The sequence below is a fragment of the Varanus komodoensis genome, unplaced genomic scaffold, assembly GCF_004798865.1.
Source record: "Varanus komodoensis strain SLA01 unplaced genomic scaffold, ASM479886v1 scaffold16, whole genome shotgun sequence".
Classification (NCBI taxonomy): Eukaryota; Metazoa; Chordata; class Lepidosauria; order Squamata; family Varanidae; genus Varanus; species Varanus komodoensis.
Window position 1 is genome coordinate 21,179,837 of NW_025335468.1, and position 19,099 is coordinate 21,198,935.

General features: G+C 36.5%; 1 protein-coding gene across 1 annotated transcript in view; it reads left to right on the forward strand.

Moving 5' to 3' along the window:
- The window catches only part of DCDC1 (doublecortin domain containing 1), a 322,276-nt gene that overhangs the window by 24,716 nt on the left and 278,461 nt on the right, over window positions 1-19,099 (forward strand). The window lies entirely within an intron of this gene.

Genomic DNA, 19,099 nt, shown 5'->3' on the forward strand with positions numbered 1-19,099 from the left:
TAGAGTGTTTTAGAAGAGAAAGGTGGTGTTGGATTTTTTTTTCTTATAAAGCTCTAGGACTTTCTAGCCTTCTAAAAAACAAACAAACAAACAAATATTCATTCTGTTGTAAAACAATTTCACTGTATTTAAATATGCCATTAAGAGCAAACTTTTCGTGTTTGAATATTTTTGCAATGTATGGTGAAAGACTGGGATGAAAATCATGGCTGAGTTTATATTGAAGGAATAGATTACTGTAAGAAGAGCAAATTATGCTTCAAAACAGTAATTGTTTCATGCAAAAGGTGCCACAGCAGTGCCTATAATATATTTTTTAAAAAGCATATAAACATTTTAGAATGATGTGGACATTTACCTTTAATCCACCAGTTGAGCCAGATAATTTATATTTATTTCTGCAATGCTTTGAAGAAATTATTTTTGCAATAAGTAACCCGTAACTCATGAATTATGCATAAAGTGCAGTATTACAGATGATATGACAGTTTTCTTGAATACAGTCCAAATGATCCATTGAATATGTTTTAGTCTATTAACTCAATAAGTAGAAGAGAAGATATTTAGCCAAAAATCTATTGTCATTTTCTTCTTGTAGGAAAAGTGAATTATCCTGCCATTTTAACAAGTAAAGTGTGATAATCAATATTCACTTTGCCTCATACATTATGAGATGTTCTCCTGAATCTGATGATATAATTATTTTTGTATAGTAATAGTTTTATGTGAAGCGTTACTTTCCTAAGCATATTAATGGGTTGTTGGCATTGTCAATTTCATAAAGCTTTCTTTTTTTTTAAGTACCTCTACTTCAATTGCACCCAACAAAAACTTCTCTGCTTTGTCTGCATCTTTTGGCTGTGTTTCATCATGACATGCACTGCTGTTCCTTTAGCACCAAAATGTTGGCACACACTGCTGAAAATTTCACACCAACTCTTGCTGGATCAGCAAGCTTAACCTACCAAAATCTGGTGTACTGCAATAGTATTTGACTGATAATCAATCTTTTGCTACTCGACAGTTGTTTCTGGGACTCCAACTAGAGCAGGTGGCAGATGTGCCTTGTCTTTTGAGAAAAGAAAGAGTAGGTGAGGTTGGGCACAGTGTAACATATTGTGTGTCCATTAAAAGGGCTCTGCTAGGGTAAGTATTACAGGGAAAAAAGTCACGGATATGCATAGAAGACCAGCAAGAGCACCCATACATCTTTTTGATGTCTGATTTATACATTTAATGAGATTATGCATTTATCTCAAGCAATTTGAATGCATTCATTAAATGATTTTAACATTGTAGGCAAAGATGGTTAGATTGTTTTTAAAAAGAAAAAGACTAGGCATGTAAAAGTAGTCTTAACAAACCTGTTCTTACAGTATACAGTCCAAATGCAGATAGTGTGAATGTATCCAGTTGTGCCATTTTGCTAGTGAAGTTTCTAATGCTTACAAGAAGAAAGCTGCATTTTCATTCATGTGTAAATTTATTTATTTTTTAATTTTATTTCATCCAGTAATCAAAGCTCTGGGTGGTTCACAACAAATGTCAAATTCAGTACTTTGATTCCCTTTGCATAAGCCACTGTGTGTTTTTACAACTTGTTACTTTATTATATAATACTGCTTGCACTTGCATAATTGTTAGTAGAATATGCAAGCACTAGTGGAAAAACTTCTTGCACTTTTACTCTTAGCATTACATGATTGCAACCCACACCCATTCAGAAAGCTGGTTGCTAAATGAATAGTTTATAAAAGCTTTGCATAAATAAATAAATATAATTGGCAAAAAATTGTATTCTGCCCACTAATCTCTAGACTGGTTACAGTAAAATACTAAAAAATAACATAAAACCAGTTAAAATCACAATAAAAATTAAGAAACAAATATCACAATTACACCCAGTAAGCAAAACAGATGTTGAATAAATAGCAAATTTCAAGACTGTTCTTGGAAATATTCAGAGAAAGGAACTTCTTTGCCTGACACCAAAACAAAAACAAAGTTGGTGCCAGGCGAATTTCTTTGGGCAGCCTGTTTCATAGTTGAGGGGCAGCCACTGAGAAGGCCCTTCTTCTGTTTACCATCCCTTTTATCTCCTGAAGGGACAGTTTTTAAAAGTTGGATATTCTTTTCTGATACAAAATTAGAGTAATACTATTAATTTACTTAAAGCTGTACATAAAATTATATTTATGATCTAATTACAAAAACATCCCCAGCCATGCTATGATGTACCAAGTTGCTGAAGTATAGTGGCTAAGAATGAATTTGAAGGCCCCTGACTGAAATGTCCACCTGAAACACAAACATAAACTCACTAGATGTCCCTAGGCAAGGTACTATCACATTCGTAATGAGAAGCTAATATAGTTCCATGTTACAGGGTTGTTAGAAAATTTAATGACAAAATAGTCCACATCCAAAGAGTTACTTTAGGCATGCTCAAGGGTATGGAAATGCCAAATATAATTTTGGACCCAAAAGTCCCCATTTTGCATCACAGCTTGCTTTGGTCATTCTCATCAATTTCAAAAAAATTTGGGGGGTATGCTGAGCTAATCTGTCCAATAAAGCCCAATGTGGATGTAGGTGCATAGAACTAGTTGTGGTTTTTTGGTTTCAGACCAGATATTTATGAACTTTTGAACACTGAACTATTATATAAATGTGTTAAAGACTGAAGTTAACTGAAGTTGACTATAAAATCTCAGGAATAAGCAGTTCTGAAGCTGCATTTTTCTTAGTGGACTGGGAATATGTAAGATTTGGTTGTTTTTGAGATACAAGATGAATTTCTTTGACAACCTATTATGTTCCATTTTGATATGGTGCAATGGGGATAGTTTTTAGATATTTTTATATGTTTTATATGATATAAAAATAAACATACTTTTTTGCCTAATGTTTATATTGCAATTGGAGCACCAGTCAAAAAAGATAATTTAGAAAAATGTTTTAGGAACACTAGATTAAGCATAGGATTTTCCCCAGACAGTTTGATAAGAAAATCTTGAGTGGGAAAGCACAAAAACATGCATTTATTTTAACCAGAAAAATCAAAGAGGCTTCTTATTCAAGTACACACATGTGGCTAATGAAGTAATCATGCATGCACCATGAGAATGTTCACAGTGCAGAAAGTTTAGTGCAAGTCTGAACATCATAATGCCCATCAACTTAAAACATGGGCGGAAATATTTAGTAACTATGTACTTTTTACATTATGTTTTAAAGATATTGAAATGTCAAAATAAGATCATTTTGAGAATTTATTATAGCCATTTTGCCCAGTGATTATTAGTGATCAGCTTTTATTATATCCTGAAGTACACATATGAATAACAGTTCCTACCATCTGTCCATAAGGTACTGTTTATGTTTCTTTCATCAGATGTTCTAAGCTACCAGCTTCTTTAATTAATTTCAGATTCTTTTTGTTTGATTTTTAAACAAGTGACCTTTTGTTCAAGACTTATCTGCATTTTATTCAGAAAAGTGTTCTGTGTTTCGATGTGCCATAAATAATTGCAAAGTTGGAAAACTAAGTGTTTATCCAATCCATTCCTCTGGATACATTTTAAAGATTTTTTTATCATGGTCGTCATCTCTTCTAATTGGTTGGTATGAGAGAGAGTATAGTCATCATGCTAGTTGCTATGATTAGGGAATTATAATTACGGAATGAGTTGATATTGATTAGAGAATTGGGGACCAGACACAAAAGTACATGCTACCTCTTTCCCACTTTAAGGCAATATCAGCCATGAGAGCAACTTTGGTTATTGATAACCTACATTGTAATATAATCAGGATTTGAAACCGTATGTAATGTTCCTGATCCCTATGGAAAGCAAGCATAGCTCAAATCTACAAATTTAACCTGTTGGCTTTTAAGAATTGCTGATCTCCACCCCTTCACCTGCAGAAAGAATGGGTTTTATTATTGACTTATCCAGCAAAAGCTTTTCAGTTTTCAGGTATTTATGTATGGCCCCTCTTTCTCAATCTTCAGAGAGTATACTTTCTGCCCTACTGCAGGCTACATACTACCCATGGCCAAGCAAGTCAGTCCTAATCTGCTTGGCCATAGCCATAGCAGAGTAGTTTTCCTGTCTGCTACAGTACAGCCACCTTCCACTGCTACTTCCCCCTCCAGGCCAAAGGTACATGGGAGCTGACTGTGGCATGAGTCAGAGCACCATAGTTTAAATTGGCCAAAAGAAACCTCTGAACCATGGGTCTTACTTGACCTCCTCAGCTGTTTTTGATAGCATCAACCATGGTATCCTTCTGGACAAGCTATTTGAGCTGAATATATTGTAGTGGTTCCTCTCCTACTTGGATGACTGATTTCAGAAGGTGGTGCTGGAAGACTATTGCTGTGTCCCATGGCAGTTACATGATAGTGTTGTATGATCTGCAGTAGTTGCCATTTCATTTCTGAACCCAGTTAAACAGGCTAATATTAACCTACAAAGCCCCAAACATCTTAAAGCCAAGTTACCTGAAAAATTGTCTTCTGTATATACCTGCCCAGACCCTAAGATCCTCTTCACTGGCCTTTCTACAGGTGCCCAAACCCAATGAGGTAAGGTGGGTACTTATTAAAAAGGACTTTTCAGTGGTGGGATTCCAGTTATAGAATGTCTGATAGCTACACTGTGGTTTTTTTCCATGTAAGTTGAAGAACCTTTTTATTTCTCAAGGCTTTTTAGTCCTTCAGTTTTAAAAATATGTGTCAGGACTGTTAACCTTTTATTCTTTTAAAAGTTGTAAATTTTGTTTTACTAACTTTTTATATTTTTAGTTTTTAAGTTTTGTTTTGTGAACCATCTAGAGAACTTTACCTATTGTGTCATATGGGAGTGTAGTAAATAAATCTCACGAGACAGCTTTTCCCAGACCCTGTCCTCCCTGCCACAGAGGAAAAATTTCTTATCTCAGATTAGTTACATTTAATCAAAACAAAGGTAGGTGTTAATTTTTCTATAAATGCAGATAATACAGAAGTAGGGAGGTTGCTCAAAAGATAGATAAAATAGGACTGAAAGAATGGAACATATGTTTCATAATTCTCTTGCCAGAATCATGTCTGCACCAGCCCCCTGTGGTTGCAGTTTAGTGAATAAGTACACAAATGTTTGTCTCATTTGTTTCTGTGAGACTTCAACATGCTTGACTTGTTTTGGCATCTGATCCATCTGCAGCTCAAGTTGGAAGAGACACTTTAAGTAGTAGTAGCAATAATGATAGTGATAAGTTGAGGAACTGTGAAAACATTAAAATGGATGGTCATAAAATTGATCTTAGAGGAAGTGTTATCAGAAGTCAGTCTCTGCCCCAAGCCTACCCCAGAGACCTTTACATGGCGAACTAGTATTCCCCTTCATAATTTAAAATAGGCATTTCCAACACAGTGGCTTTTGGAACCCCTATGCTTACAGGGCCAGACTGAGGCACCTTCCAGGATATTTCACTTTATCTCCTACCCCTTTAGGCTTCATCTTTAGAAGGGAGCAAGTGGGTTCAGTCAAGAGACTTTGTGGTGTGGTGTTTAGAATATTGGACTGGGGACTTGAGAGATCCTGGTTCTAGTTCCCACTGAACTAGATTTCTAACTGGAAGTGTGGGGCAGGGAGAGCGAGTAGCAAAAGTCTATGGGGTAGAGGAACCAAGCTTTTTTTTTTTTTTTTTGCATAACTCTGGGATTTTTTTTCTTTCTCAGGAAAACATTCTTGCCCTCTTCTCCTACCTCTTTATTCTAGCACCGTGTCATACTGCCTGCCTGCTTCACTAATAGGGTGATTTGGCTCTATGTATTATTAAAGAGAAAAACATTTATATCCTACCTATGAAATGTAAAGAAGTGATAGTTTACATATTTATCTTCCAGTTTAAATGTCAGACCAACTCAAGTAAATGACTTATCCAATTAAATAATCTATGGAAAAAGTACCAAATAATTTATTAGCCCGTCAATTAAGATTTTAATGTAATCAAAGGTATATTTGGTTCACAAATTAAATTAGCTCCACACATTTAAAAAAAGCCCTCTGATTTTCATAGTATCCTATCCATTTATGGAGTCCTTTGCTTCCTTCTCAGACGTTTTGCCACATGCAAGACACTCCATATCCATTTTAGCCACCCAGTAATATCTGATCATTTTCAGGGGTTTTTCACTTAGTAATGGCCTCAATTCTAACAGCAGTTAGTTGATTAAAAAATGAAGGAATGTTCTTATTCAGCATTCTAGCAAGCTGTGCCTTCTTCCAGATTACTCTTTACCATTACCTAGCTACCATCATAAATAGTCTGCATTCTGTGCCAGGTGGGCATGTACTGTTCTCCTTGGCCTGTTGTATTCTGTTGAAAACCTGAAGCCTGTTAATTCCTCAATTGGTGTGTTGATTGTGCTGTTTTAGCTTCATAACAATAGTTGGAGAATAAATTTGCTGTTAGTACACAGGATTATCACTTTGCATGAATGCACTCACGCATGCATGCATTTTGGAACCAAAACTTTTCATTATTGAAATAAAGAAGATAGTTATGAAAAGTATTTGTCTGATTATTGAATCCACCTTTTGACAACATTCATTAGTTTTTGAATAGCAACATTTAAGTAGATGCTGTACAGAGATAACATGGAGAATACTTATCCCTTGTTTGAGAAAGGAAAGGAAGAAAGAAAAAGAGACTTAGTTGTATTTAAGAAAGTAAGAATTAGCAAGAAGATTCATATTACCAATAGGAGGCCTTTAGCCATTATGATCTATGAGTAATTTTTTTTCAGTATTTAGGGTATTTAGTACATTCCCTGGCGCTGCAATTCTATGCATGCTGGTTGGGGAATGCTGGGAATTTTAGGACTTTTTTCTGCCTGTACATTCATAAATGCACCCTAAATCTCTTTTGTGTCATTTGCGAAATAGTGTTACAATGGGATATAGATACCAATGGAGTTTAATTTTCTTCTGTACAATAGTAAGGGATAAACTTCATACTTGTCTGCATTTCACTAATTTGAAACTTAAAGAGGAATTCAGTTCATGTCATTATTTTATTTCTATAGTACACAATAGCCAAAGATGTCTGGGCAATTCACACCAATTAAAATTCAAAAATACAACTTAAGAAAAATGTAATATAAAATCTTTAATATATAAAATTTAGAAACTTAAAAACAACTAAAACAGTAAAAAGTAGGCTGGCTGGAAAAGTCAGGTTTGAGTTTTTTGAAACTATTACAACTTTTTTTTTAATACATAGTTTAAATCAGACTGAACTTGAACAGTTAGTCTTGAGTCCACCAGTTAACAATAAGAAAGCAATGTTTAGGGATCTTATCGGGATGTTTCTGTTTCATTTTATATACATATTTATGTAAAATGTATAAAATATTTTGTAGATTATTAGTAATTCTATACATAATCATGGTATTTATGCATTCTACCCCTCTTTGCATGGGAGAAAGACCATTTTCAAGTGATGGCTGTTTTAGAAGCTGACTACTGGGCTCACAGTTGGCCCACTGTGATTATTTCAGTTTGAGAGAAATGCATGACAAGTTGCTATTTTTCTCCTGAACAACAAAAATGTTGTGAGGAATTTACGCCATTGTTAATACTTCTGTCATACTACTGCAACTGCTCTTCTGCTTTTCATTTTCTTTTATCTGTTGTGTCATTTATTTATCTGCACATCATTCAAAGTTTTTCAGATCTGCCTGTTAGTTTAATTTTCCTTTGCATATTTGGGAGAAAGCTTGGTAGCTTTATTCATGACTACTTTGGTACAGTATAGTATTGCTGATACATATCTTCCTCAAATATTGCAAACATGCACATTTTCCAGTAATTTTCATGTTATACTTTCAGTTGTAACACTTTCATTTCAGTTGCTAGTCATACCACAAAAAACCCATCAATTAAATCAACACTATTATACCTTGTATGTGCTTCCGGCCATGTTTCTTACCACTGGGCTTCAGTCCTTGTTGAATGCCAGTGAAGTCATGTTACTTGAGGGCTTGTACAGACTATGCACATTTAGAGTTGGGAAAGCACTCTTGCCCTCTTCATTCGCAGCAAAATGTATTTATTTACTGTCTCAGTTTGTATCTGCCTTTCATTCTGCATCATCCTCATAGGGGAGGACTGGCTAAACACACCTCTGTGTCAGAGTTCCAGAGGTGGATTGTTACCACAGAGAAAATGATAAATGGAATAAGCAGGGTTACATTTAACAATCTCAAGGCATGCAGAGAAGTACAAAAGACAAGAATGTTTAGTTCAAATATGCTTTGGCCTTCAGTTTCAGGCTTTAAAAATTAATATAATCACTTTGAATTGAATGTGGAACAAACTGGTAACCAGTGCAGCATCTTAAAAATAGGTGTTACTGGCCTAGTTCAGACAATAAATTACCTATGTTTTCCCTAACGTAGTATTCTCTAGAGAGGTTTGGCTACAACTCCTATCACCTTTCTCAACATACAACCATTCAAGAGACTTCTTTGTAAGGTGATGTGTCTGAAGTATGACAGGTTTTTGAATTTGGACAAAAATATAGAAAAGTCCACTTCTTTGATGTTATTCTTCCATGGTTTTAATATCATTCAGGTAGCAGAAAGAACAATAAAAACTGTCTTCATCCCGGCAAACTTCTGTATTATTTTTATTCATATTGCAAAGGGGCCTGGCCAAGGAGAGGGGATGGGGAGGGGAGGAGTGAGGCATCACTGTCCTTAGAAGAATCTTGACAGTCCCTCAGCTTCTCAGCATGAAGCAGGAAAAACCATTTAGACAGCCAAAGTCAATTGGCTCAATGCCTTTGAAGGGCTAGAGGAGCATGGTAGCAATCCTAGCCTTTGCACTCCTCCCACATTCCATTGGATGCTTGTTTCCTGCCAAATTTGGAGGATTGCAGGCAACCACATTGGTTGGTGCCTCAGGTCATACTTGGTTATAGTGTGACTTAGCAGGATATACCTGTCATTAGCTTCTATTTTTGTGCAAAAAAATCACTGTCCCATAATTTAAAATATTTTTTCAGGTCAGTTAAAACAAAGCATGTTATGAAGTTGTCTTCCCTCCCTCACATTGTTCGTGGATTATATATTGTATGAAATGAAGGAATCAAGTGTTACATCCTGAACTTTATCACTAATCTTCTTTAATTCACCAATGTCATTCTGATCAGGCCATTTAATTATGTTAGTCCTATTTATTAGAGGCATAGAGGCCCATGGAAGTGTTTTTTTTAATATACATGGAAAAGCAGAGAATGTCCTGAGCTGTTTAAAAATATTGTATTTATCTAATTCCCTTCAACAAGGATATACAAAGTTAAAAGTATAATAGAACAAATTTAAACAAAAAATTCACAGTACAAAAGAGAAAAATACAAGTAGCCAGCAGAATTAAAAATAAACACCCAACAGCACAAAAGCAATGTACAGAGGATTGAAACCCTTTGAAAAATAATAAGGCGTCTGTCGGACAAGAGCAAGAATAACATCAGTTTAGGCTCTAGATAAGCTTCCCTGCAAAAGACCATTCCATACTTGGAATGGCACTACTGGGCAAGCCCTTTTCCCTGCAACCACCTGCCACACTTCAGTTGGCAAGAATATGCAACAAAGGACCTTTGGTGAAGATGCGTGTAAGCATATGTGGAGCAGCAGCTATTCATACATGTTTCCTAAGCTCATGCCATGAAAGGCTTTAAAAGTCAACAACAGCAGTTTGTGTTGAATCTGAAAATGGGAACACGTGAACTTGGCTAAACACAGATACGATGTGATCATAATGCCCAGTGCCAGTTAAGAGCTTTGCAGTTGTATTTTAGAGTCAGTTTAGAGTCGTACCTAGAGATTAGGTATGAACCCTACGCATGGGAAGCCTCACATACAATGCATTGCATTAATCGAAATTGGAGGTTAGCAGTGCATGAATAATTGGGGCCAATCCATTTCTGTGTAAGTCGGATCCATAGCTGGTGTACCAGCCTAAACTCCTAGAAGGCACTTAGTGTTGCAAATGCAACCTGTGCTTCTGTGACCAAAAAGAATGCGCATGCCTGGACTACTGACTTGTTCCTTCAGAAGTACAGAATTAACCAGCACACATTTGTCTCCATCAGGACCTCTGCCTTGGATCAGCTGTTATCCACTTGCTTACTACACAGAGACACTAGTTTAAACAAATACATTAAAAACTTTATTTTTAAAAAGTGTATATTCTAAAGATCTGAAACAGTGGTTCAAAACCCAAGAACTCAGGGAAAGTATAGAAACCCTTTGGAAGGAAGCCTCCCTACCACCTCCTCCTCCCCTCCCCTCCCTGAAGCCTGACCAGTCACTAATGGCTTTATCCTGCAAGTCTCTATGGTTTAATCTCTCTTGGCACAAAACCTTTATAATAGATAGCAATACTGTGTAGGTTTATTCAGAAGTAACCCCTATTGTGCCCAGTGGAACTTAGTCCCAGAAGTTTGAATGGGTTTGTAACATAAAAAAGTAATTCCAGGAAGACATAAATAAAACAAAACACCCCCTCCATCAAGTTTGGAGTTTTATGTAAGAGCCCTCCCCCACTCATGCTAGGTTTCCACAGAAGGGCAAAATGTGCAAATCCATGTATGAGGATTGAGTGGCCAAGAATTTAAGAGATCCTGGAAACAGAACTGGGTTTTGCAAAGGCATGAATGGTATAATGAAATATGGAGCATGGTAATTAATGATAAACTGACGACAGAAATAAAAATTAAAAGAGGGTTAATGAAAGCAAATAAATATGATGAAATTTGGGAAGATTTTGTAAAAGCAGTACTGATAGAAGGCAAAGGCTGTAAACCCAGTCAAGATTATATGAACTTCTGGAGGGGATATGGAAATAATTGAAGTATATATTATTAATTGTTATAGTATGTGAATGGTGGTAGCATTGGTCTCCGGGGTGGTGGGGGCACTTTATTATTTAATTTTATTGTTGTGTTTTTGTTACTGTTGTTCTGATGTATTTATGTTTTTTTGTCTAAAAAATTAAAATAAAAAATGGGAGCGGGGGGAAGAATCCAAGGGATCCTAAACTCTCCCAGTTTCTGAGGAGCAGAGGATCTTAAGCCCTCCCAGTTTCCAACCATGCTTCCATCCTTAAGAAATACTCAGACTCTCAAGAACGCATCAAAATATTTCTCTCCCATTGCCCATAATGAGAGGAATGGATTTTTTCCTCATCTGTAGATGAACGAGAACTACTGTAGGTGCTGTCTCCCACAACACTTACGCAGTGTCAACAATAACATGCTGTACTGAAGAGCATCAGAGAGATACAAGACTGCTGTCTAGAAATTGTGTCATCAACATTTTTTTTTCTCCTTCAGATGTACTAACTGAGTCTGCTACATAGTATATAGAGTATGCATTCATATCATGTTAAGTGTAGATAAATATTATGAACTGAATATTTTTTAAAACCTCATGTATTGAAGCAGGCTCACAAAAATCTATTTCTGCTAAATGTCATGCAGCTTTCCAAAATGAAATAATGTGCAGTGATAGCTCTTGATTGACAGGAATATGTGTGATCACATTTAAAACAGGCCAAGAAGCAAATGCCAGTAGAATGATGAATTCTCATTCTATTTTTTAAATAAATAAACATTATTCTAATTATTGGCAGATTTTGAAATTACAATTCCCAACAGCATTATAAACAATAGTATAACACATTTTTTCTGGTTAAGTGCACTGAAAAAAACATTTTGACACATTTTATTTTTTCCAAAAATGCATCAGCTTAATGAATTTGTTGCTAAATTCATCAAGAGTTTTCATTCTCTCTATTAATAACATTGTGTGTGTATACATATGCATGTGCATGCACACATGGCATGAATTTTAGAAAGAATACATAATTTCTGTTGAAGCTGTTAACTATTTTTTAAGTAAGCCCCATATACAATTGTAGTGATGTGCTGTCGAGTCATCTCTGACTGATGACAAACCCTCTGAATGAATGCCTCTAAAATGTCCTGTCTTTGAGTGCCCTGCTTAGCCCTTGCAAACTCAAAACTGTGGCTTTTTTAATGGAATATTTGGTGGAGGTGGTCTCTGCCTCCTTCCCCTTCTGCCTTCAATTCTCTCTAGCATTCTTGTTTTTCCCAGTGAGTTTTGCTTTCTTAGGATGTGCCTGAACTACATTGTAGTAATCCAAACAAAATGTTAGAGGAACATGAGTAACTGAAGCAAGGCTTTTTCCTTTCATGTCCCATGTGCTGAGCCACCTGTGACACACTTGTGCCTTGAGTCAATACTGCATCAAACAGCATGCAGCAGACAAGGAACTGATTCTTTCAAGGAAACACAGCACCTGTTTGACAAGTTGAACACTGCTTACCTGATTCAGCAAACTACCCACTAACTATGCTGTCTCAATTGAACTTCAATTTATTAGTCCTCATTACTACATTCAGAACACCCACCACTTCATCTAAATTTGATGGAGGGGGCGGGGGAGAAAGTTAAATATAGTGGCCATATGGATGACTACTCAACTTAAATCTCTGGATGACTTCTCCCAGTGTTTTCATGGAAATATTGAACAACATGGGAGAAAGGAATCCAGTGGAAACCTAACCTAGGTTAACTTCCTAACCTAACCTAACTTCTATAGACTCAGACAACAGTCTGCAGGCACCACCCTCTGGAATCAGCCATCCAAAAAGGTGCAGAACCACTACCAATCTGTCCAGAAAGATACAATGGTCAGTGGCATTGAAAACTATTAATAGATCCAACAAAATCAATACGGTTTTACTCCCTCCCTTGTCCTTGTCTCAACAGTTTATGTTCCACACCAAGGATTAAAGTCCAATTGAAATGAATTTTGAAAACAGTATTCTTTTAAAAATACCTAGGGATAGCTGTTACCTGCTTATATCTGTGAAGAAACTGAAACCATCTCATTACCCAATCAATTTCTGGCTTTTGTGGAGCACATAATTGGGACACCCTCCCATAAGCAGTTAGAAGTTTTAGATCAACTTAAACCCTTTTCTTTTTACTGAGGTTTTATTTTATTGCTGTTTTTTATTTGTCTTATCTTGCTGCTCTATTTCTAGACATTATGATGTGGCTTTTATTACAGTTCTATTTTAATGTTTCTTGTTCATTGCCTTGGGAGGACTTGTCTTGAAAGAGAGTTTATAAATAATTTGAGCAAACAAGTAAAAATAAGAAGAGCAGGGTATCTGTCCCATTGACTGTTCATTAGTTAAATCTTCAGTCCTTCCATTAATGTCTGTGATTATTTGGCTGCAAACTAGAGCCCTAAGGGCTCTAGTTTGTGCACACACAGGGTAAGAAGCTTTCAGATTACGTGTTTTATTGGATGTGTTTTTAAATTGGACATGTGTTTCGAATTCATGAGTTTTAATTGTAGCATTGTCATTTTATGTGTATTTTACTATGAGCTGCCTTGAGCACTGTATTTAGTAGAAAGTCAGGATATAAATTTAATGGATCATTAATAAGTAGCCCAGTTTCCTATCTACCTTCATTCCTATACACACTATAAACAGATGATAAATAGCTACATATTCAGCAAATTTTAATGGGGGTACACATTTCAGAATGAAACTAGGATAGAGGAGACCCAGATTCAGATTGAAGTTCACATTCAGTCATTAAACTTACTGGGTTACCTTAATGAGCGGCTATCTCCTTGCCTAACCTATCTCGTAGAATTGTAAACTACCTTGAGTTCCTTGAACCCAGCTTACTTGAGAAAGGAGTATTGCCTTCATATGCAGCTTCTAGGAAATCCAAAGGTATCCCTATAAGAAATAGCATGGTGGATTAGATAGATCTTTGCTTCAATCCAGCATGGCTGCTCTTTTGTTCTTACAGTATAACTGGAATGAAGGAATGAATGAAGGAATGAATCACACACCTCTGATCCAGCTGAAGATTTTTAATGCAGAACAATGAATTAAATATTACGTTATTTATTTAGTTAAAGCTTTTATATACCGTCCACTACAAGCATCTTGGGATGGTATATATTTTCTAAACAGTTTGTTTTAGTATTTAGAAGATCTTCAGTAGTGGATCACTAGTAATATGGAATACTACTAACTAATGTTAATATGGAATACTACTAATTAGGTGCATTCATGTCTAATGCTTCTAGGCAAGAATTACTTAATGAAAGATTTTACCAATTCAGATATGCAGCTGAAGAATGTTGACTTTATGCAATGATCATACATAAAATATTGCATAGAAGTATCTAACTAGTACAAATATCTATGTAGTTTGCATTGTAAAATTATGAGATGTGTCTTACTTTCTCCTACACAAATTAAATGATCTGCTTCACACAGAATGTTTTCCTCACACAAATGTACCTGATATGCATACTTGACCACTCTTAACAACACCACCACATAGCTTATAAGGCTCTAAAAGTCATTTATTTATTAATTTATTTCATTATATTGCTTAATAGGCAAGGATCTCTAGGTGGTTAACAAAAGTTAAAAACACAAACAACAAAAAATTGATACATCAAAACCACAGCAATCGCAACTGAATAAGCATAGAGGCATAGCAGCGGTACAAGATAAAATGCAATATTAAAATTAAAGTTAAAAAGTTAAACTATTAAAATGTTGGGAAAATTAAAAGGTTTTCATCTGACACTGAAAAGAATACAAAGCAGGCTCAAGGCACACCACTTTGAGGAGCTCATTCTATACCAGGGTACACTTCCTCTTTCCAGCTATTAGAAGGCCTTGCCTCCTCTAGTAAAACCTGCCACCAACCACCTTTATGCAGCATAATGATTTTTAAAAAATCAATCTTTTACAAGGCAATAACACCAAGCCTTCTCCAATTTACAAGGGAATTCTTCCTACCACTTAAGACTAAGGGCTTACCTCTTCCCTCCATCAATCTAACAGCAATCTTAGCTTATCACAGCCCTGTTACTGGATAACCATGTTCTTTCATCCCTGCACCCGAGAGGTTCACAAGGACCTTGCTAACATATCTACCAGCTACAGCCCCTGCTCCTCTGTAAAGTCTTTCTGTGGTTCTCCATCAGTTAATCTCCAAATCCTTTGACCTGCATGCCACAGTAGAACTATGACTCCTAACAATGAAGACTGTGTTCCTGGTCACCATTACACCTGCACAAAAAACCTGAGAACTTTGTGCCCTCTGCCCTTTCTTACATTCTATAAAGCTGATCTTCAACCTTAAAGATATATTCCATTTTCATCTGAGCCAGGGCATGCTATTACCAGCCTTCTTCCTTCAGCCAGTGTCCCTACCATTTGGAACTGAGACATGGTCAGGAGTCATACCCAGAATGTGTGCAGAGGAGATGTGAGGTGAGGCTCCTACCCAAAAGCTCTGCTTAGCTCTAGAATGCTTTAAACTCTCTTCTGTTGCATAATGCTCATATGCATGAATTTTACAGGTAAACAACCTGCCCTTCATCACCTGGTGCATAATGGATTATATTGTGCCCTAAAGTCAGTGGTAAAGCAGAATTAATTAATGAGAGAAATATTGTTTGAGACTTCGATATTAGGTTCTCATCCACTAATGATAAAAGGGTTTGCAATTCTGTTTTGAAGGTTGCTAAAAGTGGTTTATAGTAAAAAAATAAATAAATCAACAGCTACTCATGGCATGAGTTGTCTATATGGATAGTTCATAGAAAGGTTCAGCTGAAAGTTTAAATCATATTTTGAATGGGGTGTTTGTAATTTAATCAAATTTAAAATTAGGACATACTTCAGGTAATATGTCAAAGTGATGTTATTAAACTTAAAATCTAATGATGACTGCTTCCACTGCTAGTTAAAACACAGCCATTGTGCCTGTGGCAATACATGATGGCACTTCAGAGCATGCAGTAACAAAGAAGTCAAGTATTTAAAGAAAAGGGAGTGACTAAAACCAAACATAGGAATGTTACCTGGCTATAATCACAGCAAGAAATTTTATTTTGAGAAAAAGGGATAATTATATTAAATAAGGGAAGGGATCAAGTGTGTTTTGGATCTGAGAAAAATGGTTATAAAAGTAGAAAGAAATTACTTCCTATTTTCTCTTAAGGATTAATAACTATTGAATAGTATTATCATTCATTATATAGGGTCAGAATCACAACAATACTTGTGCAATTGTGGAAGACAATCCAATCCCATCCTTAAAAAACCCCTAGATATTATAGTTTATTGAAATTAGTTGTATGTGTAAAATGTTTAGATAAACATGGAAGAAGCCAAGACAGTAAGGTAATGAACATTTCAGAATTTTAAAAATGCTAATGAAACCTGTGATTCAAAATAAAATGAGTAATGGAAGACATGTTGTTGTTGTTAGTCACAAAGTCATGTCCGACCCATCGCGACCCCATGGACAACATTCCTCCAGGCCTTCCTGTCCTCCACCATCCCCCGGAGTCCATCTAGCCATTTCATTCTTTGCCATCCCCTTCTTCTTTTGCCTTCAATTGTTCCCAGCATTCGGGTCTTCTCCAATGAGTCCTTCCTTCTCATTAGGTGGCCAAAGTATTTGAGTTTCATCTTCAGGATCTGGCCTTCTAAAGAGCAGTCAGGGTTGATCTCCTCTAGGACTGCCCAGTTTGATTGCCCTGCAGTCCAAGGGACTCACTGGAGTCTTCTCCAGCACCATAATTCAAAGGCCTCAATTCTTCGGTGTTCAGCCTTCCTTATGGTCCAACTTTCACAGCCATACATTGCAACTGGGAAAACCATAGCCTTGACTATATGCACTTTTTTGGCAGGGTGATTTCTCTGCTTTTCAGTATGCTGTCTAGATTTGCCATAGCTTTCCTCCCCAGGAGCAAGCGTCTTTTAATTTCTTGCCTGCAGTCCCCATCTGCGGTGATCTTGGAGCCCAGGAAAATAAAATCTACCTCCATTTCTTCCCCATCTATTTGCCAGGAATTGATAGGACTAGATGCCATGATCTTAATTTTTTTAATGTTGAGTTTCAAGCCAACTTTTGTGCTCTCCTCCTTCACCTGCATCAAGAGGCTCTTCAGTTCCTCTTCACTTTCTGCCGTTAGGAAGACAGGAGAAGGAAATGGCAACCCACTCCAGTATCTTTGCCATGAAAACCCCATGGACAGTACCAAAAGGAAGACATGTTACAGATATACAAAATTTTGCATGACATGGAGAAAATGGAGAGAGAGAGTTTTTACTACTTCTCTCATAATACTAGAACCCAGAAGCATCCCATGAAGCTGATTAGTGGGAGATTCAGGAATAATAGAATGCTTCTTCTCACAGCACATAATTAAACATGGAATTCTTTTCCACAGGCTGACCACAGGTTGGATGGTTTTCAAAGAACATTGGACATATTTCATGGAGGATAAGGTCATCAATGACTACTAGTCTTCATGGTTGTATGCTACCTTTGGTATCAGAGGCTGTATACCTGTGAACACTATTTGCCGGGAACTATTTGCTGTCCTATTTATGTATTTCCCCTGGGCACCTGGTTGGCCACTGTGTAAAGGGAATGCTGGTTTAGTGTTAGGGTTTCACAGATTCACAGAACAGTCAGGTCAGAAGGGAACAAGAAGGCCATCAAGTCTAACCCCCTACTAGTGCAGGATGCCAGTTACACCAGCCCAATCAGATAACTGCCTCATTGCTTCTTGAACGCATCTAGTGTGGAAGAACACACAACCTCTTTTGGCAGCTGGTTCCACTGTCCTACTGCTTTCACAGTCAGGAAATTCTTCCTTGTGACTAGCCTGCACCTGCTGTACTGTAGTTAATTTTGTTGTTCCAAAGGTTGGGGTTAGGGTTCGGGTTCGATCCAGCATGACTCTTCTTGTATTCTTATGTTCACAGTAAGCAAACTGTTTCTATGACATACTGACTTGAATGGAAGCAATTAGTCAAAAGTAAATAGACTATTGTTGATTTCAAAATGCCTTAGTCATGACTAGGATCAACTAGATGAACCAGTTCTTTTAGCTAAATCTCACTTTTGTGTTCTAATCTCTGCCCAAATCACACAGTGTTTAAGTTGTTCTCAAGCAGGCAACATTTTATCTTCTTTGAAAGTGTGATTGCATATTGTGCTATATAATTTGCTCCTATCCACCTTACACATATTAAATCCATCTTTATTTGCCAAAGCTGAACATTTGTCCCATTGAAAATGAACTACTGTGAAATAATATGTGTGGGAAGATTTAACATCTAGTGCATTGTATCAACAAATGTAATGTGTTTTATCTGCATACATCTTCATCTTTTTGACAGTTGCAGTTCTTCCATTTGTAGATTTCCAGGGCAGTTTTAGTATAGCTTAAAAGCATTAAAATTGCATTTCTCAGGAAAATTCAAGTTGCTGAATACTGAACAATGTTTTCTATTTTTAAACTAAGCCTCCTGAAGCTATTGTTTCAGTATAGCACACTACCTAAAATTAATCTCCAACTTTGGCAGTATAAAAGCAACTGTGTTTGTCTCCAAGTCTAATAGGACTTGGAGAAGAAACTAGTTGTATCTTTTTTTAAAATGGGGGAACAACTATTATTCCTTCTTTGTCCCAGGAAACCTTGGTGCATTCTGAAATCTGTTTTACACTAGTAAGGTTAATCCCAAGGCTTATTGTTTGCACAGCACTACCTATATGCTATCTAAAACTGTTATAAGCTGCAAACTTTGGTGCAACAGCAACATGGTTCAGATGCTGCACCCACCCAATTTAATGTTTAGCCTGATTAAGAGTTCTCGAAATCTCAAAAGATTGCACAGAGCTTTCTGACAGTGAAGTTGTTCCTAATGAAGGTATTTCCATACTGTGGCTTTTGGCCTTCTTACACATAGTGGCTTGGGAAAGTACTGGGATGAACTCCTGGGATTATCATTGGTAGCAAATGTCTCATCTTTTTCTGCCCCATCCATTCCTACTATTTACATTTGTTTTCTGAATTTTGCCATATTAATTCTCAAGGTAGTTTTATTCTCTGTGAAGAGTTAAACATTCAAATATCCATACTTTTAATTTATAGACTCTCTTCTT